Source organism: Hibiscus syriacus, unplaced genomic scaffold, assembly GCF_006381635.1.
Source record: "Hibiscus syriacus cultivar Baekdansim isolate YM2019G1 unplaced genomic scaffold, ASM638163v2 tig00111582_pilon, whole genome shotgun sequence".
Lineage (NCBI taxonomy): Eukaryota > Viridiplantae > Streptophyta > Magnoliopsida > Malvales > Malvaceae > Hibiscus > Hibiscus syriacus.
In genome coordinates, this window is record NW_024063126.1 from 11,154,714 (window position 1) to 11,163,144 (window position 8,431).

Below are 8,431 nucleotides of genomic sequence, written 5' to 3' on the forward strand. Positions count from 1 at the left end.
TGTTCAGCTTTCTGTGTTGGGAAAAGCCATAAATTGTCTTTTGAACATTCGAAGATTGTCTATTCTGAACCATTACAACTTGTGTTTTTTGATCTATGGGGTCCTGTACCTACTCCCTCAAATGGATTTCAGTATTACGTTGCCTTTGTTGATGCTTGTACTCGTCACTTTTGGTTGTACTTGCTAAAGGACAAGTCTCAGCTTATAACTGCGTTTCAGCTGTTTAAAAGTATGGTTGCCACACAGTTTAATCCAGTTGTTAAAGCCATTCAAAGCGACTGGGGTGGTGAGTATAGACCATTAATCGCACTTCTGGCTAAAGAAGGAATTGCTCATCGAGTGACATGCCCACATACCTCTGAGTAAAATGGGGTTGTAGAGCGAAAACATCGACATTTGATCAAGCTGGATCTTGTTCTACTAGCTCAGGCTGCTCTGCCTATGAGATTCTGGTTATATGCTGTAACCACGGCTGTATATCTCATTAATAGACTTCCTACGCGTGTGTTACAAGGTGTTTCACCTTTTGAAAAGTTGTTTCACTGGCAACCTGATTATAACTTCATGAAGGTGTTTAGATGCAGGTGTTTTCCATATTTGTGAATGTTTCAAAAGCACAAATTCATGTTTTGATCCCAAGAATGTACCTTTCTAGGGTACAGCCCTCAACACAAGGGCTATCAATGTCTGGCAACGGATGGACTAGTTTACATATCTCGTCATGTAAAATTTGATGAACTAATGTTTCCTTTTGCAGAACTGCAATCTTCTCGTAGTTCGGCTAGAAAGCAATCGCCTGTGTTGGTTATAGTTGTGCCTCTCATATTCCCTCTATGCCTACTAGTTCAAACCTGCCATCTGTTGATAACCAGTGTGCCTCTCTATCACAAGCATTTGTGTGTCCTCCCACAACTTCTACTCCTGATGAAGAAGCATGCCATAACTCTCAGGTACCTGAACAGGGTACCTGAACAGTCAGTAGCTGAGCCGATTATGGTGTCACGACCGAATACAGCAACCAATATTCATCCGATGTGCACACGTAGCAAGGCTTGTATCTTTAAGCCCAAAGCTTTCATCAGCATCCTGGATAAAGTAATTCCAGAAGCTGTATATGAGGCATTCAAGTCTGAAAAATGGACTGCAACTATCCATGATGAGCTTAATGCTCTTCAGCAAAAAGGCACTTGGACCCTGGTTCAACTTCCAGAAGGAAGGTCTGCTGTAGGTTGTAAGTGGCTCTTCAAAATTAAAAAAATGTTGATGGCACTGTGCAAAGACACAAAGCGCGCCTGGTTGCTAAGGGGTATTCACAAGTACCAGGGTAAGACTTTCAAGAAACTTTTAGTTATGTGGTTCGGTTCTCTACAATCAATATCATCTTGTCCTTGGCAGTTTCGAAGAAATGGCCACTTCGACAAATTGATGTCAACAATGTGTTCCTCAATGGTGGGCTGACTGAAGACGTGTTTATGCAGCAGCTGCATGGGTTTCAGGTATGTGATCCTGATGTCACGCCTCTTGTTTGTAAGCTACAGAAGGCGCTCTAAATTTAAATTGAAATCTCAGAAGGATAACATGTTAGAGAAAATTAATGTAAACCATCGTCTGAAGCATGATAGTTGAATTGGTTCCAACGGTTAAAATTCTCGTAAATGAAAAGTAATATAAGACGGTCATATAGTGAAGGAGGATGCTCCTGAAGAGACCCAAGACATAACTAAAAATACAACTCTAGAAGAGTTTCAAGCACCTAAAAATGAAAATAATGAAAAGATCTCGATAAATTATGTCATTATGAGAAAATAATGGAACCAAAAAAATAACAAAGTTATTGACAACAATTCTATAAACAATATTTCTATAGAAGTAAAGAACTAAAATGAGAATCTTATGGATTGAAATCTTTCCATGAGTATCAATGTCACACCCCAATTTTGGGGTTAGAAGTTCTGGAGACAAATTGAAATTCAGTACCTAATTTGTAAAGGTAATGACTAAACTGAATTCGAGGTAAAATCTAGTATCTGTTTTGAAAACCATAGAAAATTTGATTGCATACTCTGTAATGTTTTTCTTTTGACTGATTATGTTATATTCTCCTTGGACGTGCAAAAACTGACTTCATCGACCATTGGAGTCGTTGTTGTCATCATCTTAGATCTCAAACGTCGTTGTCAACTGTCGCCTTGTCAAGCTTGACGTCTCCTCCTTACCGGGAAACCACACACTCCCCAGTTACCGTCCCGGACTAACCGAAACTTGTGGCGTCGAACCCCAGCCCTGGCGTTCATTAGTTCCGATTGGTTTTCCTGTTAACCAAACTCTAAGGGTATTTTCAATTATTATTATTTTTTAGGGTAAAGTATATAAATAGTCCCCAAACGTTTAGGGCACTTACATTTCAGTCATCAAACTTTTGAAACTTGCAATACAATCATCAAACTTTTAGTTCATTTTCAATAAAATCCCTGCCGTTATCTCGTGTTAATTTTTTCTGATGTGGCACTTAACTCCCGTTATCTCCTCTCCTTCTTCTTCCCCAAAAGCCTCCCCTATAAACCCTAAATTTGTCCATGCTTTCCACTGAACTTATCGAATGTGAAGAAAAATGGAACTCTAAGAATGTATGTGATGGCAGCCATGGAAACTATCTTATTCATTTGTTTCAGACTAAAAATCCCCCCTTATCAGTTTAGTTGTTCTCAAATGAAAGAAGAAAATATTAAATGACACAGAGTTATTTGGGTGCAGAACTTATTGATTTGGGTGGAAGTGAACGAGCATTCTTTCGTCCCTAATTATTTGGATGCATCTTTACCCCTCCCAGTATCCCAGATGCATTAACCCATGTCTTTCTTCAAGTGCTTGTCCCAGGTATATCGTCTCATGTAATCAATTATTCCCAGAACAAGCTCTTTCCGCTCCTTATCCACTTTGACCAGGAATGAATAGTCCATGACATCAACCGACTGAAAACCACAAAATACAAGGTTCAAAACATTGCTGCTAGAATCGAAATACAGAAGGGCAAAACAACCTAAAGTGCAATGGAAGAACTTCGTTCACATCATGAAAATCTCGGTTATGGCATCGGTCAACTTTGAAGATGACAAACCATTTTACGAGTTCATGCTAAAAGCAACAAACCGTCGGAAAAGATGTGTCGTTCCAAATAGCTCTCTCAAGACTTCTCTTCGCCTTGCTTCCAAGAAAAATGGGCTCTGTTCGCAATGTTTCTAACAGATTCATGTCTAACAATACCTTGTTTCTTCCAGCTGTATGTAGATTATATCGTGATCGTGCAAAGCTCTTGAGATCATAAATCCTAGATGTACTTCTGAAAAATAGGTTCTCCACCACCACGAGATCCTTTTTTGTTTCCTTTCCATCTTTCAGGTGTTTTATAGAGACCTATCAAGCCATCCAAAAAACTTTACAATTAGAACTAATATATTAGATCCTCTATACTGCTACTGGAGACACGGAAAGAAAGCTTTGAAAATGAAAAGAGGAAAAACCATTGGACTTGTCAGCAACCCATTCATCATATTCTTTGAAACTAAGAGCATATGATATTATACTTGCAGCATCATTGTCATAAACAACAATATCACTATTGCCCCTCTGCAAGAAGTAGCCGAGCTTCTTCACCCAAATAACTGTGTCATTTAATATTTTTTTCATTTGAATTGGTTACTGGTATTCGATTTATTGATCAACTATTCCATATCGGGTACTGTAGAGATGAGGGCGATACTCCCAATCCAGTTTACTCCATTCGCAAACGTAAAGGTCGAACTCTGACGTTTGTTAAGAAATTTAGTGTCTCGTCCCACTAGACCAACTAGTTGTTGGTTATTAACTATTATTTTAATTTGTCATTTATCATTATTTTCAATATGACAGTGTTATTTGGTAGTCTCACTTCCCCTTCTCGAAAAGAGAAGCCATTCTTTTTATATTGTTTAATTATTATATTTATGTTATTTTGTTGGTTTTTGTTACGATTGTAGGAAGAATTACATAAAATTAGGTTAAAGGAGAAGAAAGATAGGTTGAAGAAAATCAGAAATTTGCATCAATTCATTCATAACGCTGTATTACATCTTTTGAGCATATATATTCCTTGCAATTCTTGTACTATTTCTATATTGACCTCTGTCTCCTTTGTCTTATTAGTAACAGAATAATAAAGTAGTAGCTGGCTGATAAATAACTGGGCTCCCATGGCTTAACCCATTTCCATCATGCTTCTCCTCCTTGACTGGTATGTACGGTTGTAAATGAGACGAGACAGATTGCGAGCTACTCGAGATCGACTCGATCAAGGCTCGATAAATACTTGGATCGAATGGACTCGACTCGAGCTCGAGCTCGACTTGAGTTCTTAACGAGCCGAAACGAACTACTCGATACTCGACTCGAAAAGCTCGTGTGTAGCTCGAAAAAATGTTATATTATAATTTTAGATTTTTTAAAATTACATTATTAAAAATACACTATTGATAATTATAACATTTTAAAAATATATTAAAAATTCTATAATACAACTACCCTCAAATTTTAATTATTGTCTTTTATAATGAACCTTAAACCATAAACCCTAAAACATAAACCATAAAGTCTAAATCTTAAACTCTAAATCCTAAACCCTAAATTGTACTTACCTCATAAATCAATACCAAATCAATCAATTAATGTCTTTGTAATGAATCCTAAACCCTATTCTATAAACCATAAACCCTAAATCCTAAACTATAAACCTTAAACCCTAAACCCTAAACCCAATTATGTGATAGGGGTTAAGTTATGCACATGAAGGTCACATACAAATTATGCAAAATGATGTTATGTGACTCCTAAATAAATCATTTGCATACTTATACATAAACATATCAACATGCAAAATAAATATACACAACTAATTAAAGAAAACAATCCTAAACTGGGACTAAATTAAGAGAACCTAAATGTGAGGACTAATTTAAGCTAAATATACTAACTTTAGAATGATGATTAAATTCACGTAAATGTAAAATTAAACTTAAAAAATTAGAATTAAACCAATGACTTAAATACAAAATGTGCATAAACTATAGGGTCTTATATGCAATTGATACTATTCGGTTTAAGCTAAAATAATATGGAAAATAACATAAATGACACCTGAACATTTAAAACAAATAAGAAAATTTAAACAAATGTGATTGAAATACAAAAATTAAAATATAACATACCAAACTATAAATTTATTAAACATGCATATACATATTAAACTAATGACTAAATTTAAATAAACGTAAAATTCAACATACAAATCAAGAATTAAATTAAGGATTTACAAAAGTGTGCTCAAGTTTGGGGGAACTATAACTTAATTTACCAAAAAATTAATATGAACCCTAAATTTAACTAAACCTAAACTAAACTCACGCACACAAAATACCAAACACAGCAGCACAGCCCTAATAGCAAAATTGCTCTCTCTGTGTGTCTTAGTTTGAAGCTTCAAGTGCAAAGTCAAGGGATTTGCTGGTGGAGAAGAGGATAGAGATCTCTCTGCCTTCAAAGTTTGATCCTTGAATTCAAAGCTTTATACTTATCTAACTTGTTCTTCCCTTCTATCTTTTTAGCTTTCTTTTCGTTTCTTTTTTTTTCTCTCCTGGCTCATGTCCATCTAGAAAGAATTTTTGTATCTATGTTGATGATCTAATGCTTCATTTCCCTCCTAAAGTACTCTGTCCAACACATATTTGAACATAGGTATGTGGTACTATTCTCCAAATATATGAAAGAACTTGTGAGAAATGAGTGTATCCGAGCCGGATACTATTCTTGTGACATAGCTGTGGATTGTCTTCGTCATTATTAGATTTCATCTGTAATTGAGCTGCAATTTTATATGTTTTTCTGCATATACCCTGAATACTGTGTTTTGAATTTATGCTTTATTGGATAGGAGCTAGGCAGAGTATATATATATAAATGCTTGTTATGGATTGTGTTGTAATCTTTAGTTTAATGGAAGTAATCTATTTTCATTAGTTAGCACAACCAACCACATCAAATTTCCTCTACTTTAGGACTGATTAACGGGTTTCTTCATTATTGTGTCACCTGATGAAACACTTGTAAGCTAGGTGTTGTTCCCTGTTTCTTGTGTTACAGAACTGTTATAATTTCATATGTAGCTGAGTCCTTACTAGTTTTCATTTTCTTTTTTTCTTTTTTGATTTGTTGTTAATTGAAACCCGATATCCCGTATGTTATGCTAGCATGCACAATGAGCCATAGAGGAAATTTCATTTGTGAAATTATATCCATTTTGTGCAGGTCACAGGGAGTCATGCTGGGGCTTCCCCTCATCAGCCATCTTCCTTTATTATTCTAGCTAGACAGTTTGTTACAGCAATGCTGGTTATGGATACTTGGCAATATCTGATTCAGAGTGTTTATTATTATTATCTGAACTTTGACTTGTGCATCAATGGATGGCATTTAGGTAACCTTTGGATGCTTTTTTTTGGTAATAGGTCCTGTAGCTGAAGACATGTTTCATTGGCAAGCAACAATCGTGGGCCCTTCCGATAGCCCTTATGTTGGAGGTGTATTTTTAGTTACGATTCATTTTCCTCCGGACTACCTTTCAAGCCTCCTAAGGTAATTTACTTCACCCGCGATGTTTTACTCTAGTGTTGATGATTGTTCGTATGATACTCTACACACTCTTTTCATGGACAATGTTGTTCTGTTGTATAGGTTGCATTTAGGACCAAGGTCTTCCATCCAAACATCAACAGCAACGGGAGCATTTGTCTTGATATCCTAAAAGAACAATGGAGCCCTGCACTAACCATTTCCAAGGTCTGTCCTTACTTCTGCTCTTTTTTTAAGAGGTTGTTTCTAAATGACGTGTAACTAAGAACCAATCAGCCGAATGTTCCTAAGGCATGGATTCGAGCATGGCCAGCATTTGCAGGCTCTGTCCCTTGTTGTGCTTGGTGCTGTGTCCCTTGTTTTGTGTGTCTGCAAGGCATGGATTCGAGCATGGCCAGCATGGGCGACAACAACATTGGTTTCGGTGGATGGCTGACCAGCATGGGTCATCCTCGGTGGGAACACGTGGGTGGCACACTGTCTCGGGCTTCCTCCTGGTGGATTTGCACCATATGTTAATATAATAAACATGAGTAATAATAATACTGATAATTATTATAAAAAAACTTCAAAGTTTATATTAATTATCTTAAATTTCTTGTAATTGTATTTTTGTTTTTTAGATTTTTTATAGTTTATACATTCATATTATATTGTATTGGTGATGGTTGATTAAAGGGAAAATTATTTATATATTTTAAATGCAATATAAGATTTTTGTATGTTCAAATTGGAGTTTGAGTTCGAGCTTGAATCGAGTTCGAGCTTGAATTGAGCTCAAGTCTCGAGCTTCAATCGAGCTCCTGAATTTTTTTTTGAGTTCGAGCCTTTTCGAGTTCGAGTCGAGTTTTAATATTATCTTTCAAGTTCGAGTCGAGCTTGAAAATTTTAGGCTTGCGAGTTTTCGAGTCGAGTCGAGCTTACATTTAAAGTTTTCGAGTTCGAGTCGAGCTCGGCGATACTCGAGCTCGACTCGGCTCGTTTACACCCCTACTGGTATGCTTCTCCCTATTAGTCATCAAAACGTTGTCGTCTTGCTGATCAGTTTTACAATCCCCTTTCAGATCGATTGCTTCTTCTTCTTCTTGCCCTAATTCCCAATCTCGTGTAATCCCTAATTTCGCCCAATCTCCCCCTTTTGCACCTGCCATCATGACAGTTTTATTCATCATGAATGCTACAAGAAGTACTACTGATATTTGGATGTAACCTTAGTGCTCTCACATCTTCCTTGTCAATTGAATCATTAATTCTGTGTCACCTCTCTTAAGAATCATCATTCATAGACTGATTTGATAGAATTGCAAACATGTTGTATCGCTTTTGTATGTTCTTGATTCAGATTATAGTATGCTTAACTCGGTTTGAACTTTGGGAGACTCATTAAGGTTTGGGAAATGTTAGGTTGTGGGTTGACGATTGGTCTTACTCGTATACAATCCATGACTTGTTTATCCAGTTTATTCGACGACATTCGTATGTCTTGTTTTCATATTCGATTTTTCTAATATAAGATCTGACCAAACTGGTCTTAAATTACCGACCTGAATTAGACTTGAACTGTTGACTTGAATCGGTCTGACTATTGACCATTGATCTTTGACCGTTGACTATTGACATTGACTATTGAATTTGATCATTGACAATTGACAATTATCTCTGACCGTTGAAAATTGACTTTGATCATTGGCATTTTCTGTTGACCATTTACCTTTATGTTTTTCGACGTCCCTAGTTCGTTTTGTCAAAATCTAATCCAAAAGCCACATTT

The 8,431-nt window shown here is 36.3% G+C and overlaps 1 long non-coding RNA gene across 2 annotated transcripts; it reads left to right on the forward strand.

Annotated features, from left to right (window-relative positions):
* The first annotated feature begins 5,455 nt into the window (after positions 1-5,455).
* Positions 5,456-7,182, forward strand: LOC120165298. Of its 2 annotated transcripts, none has more exons than XR_005519795.1 (3): positions 5,456-5,766; positions 6,337-6,663; positions 6,763-7,182. It is a non-coding gene; the product is annotated as an uncharacterized LOC120165298 (long non-coding RNA). The 2 variants fall into 2 exon arrangements; XR_005519796.1 differs by having other exon boundaries at positions 5,456-5,573.
* Positions 7,183-8,431: the final 1,249 nt, after the last annotated feature.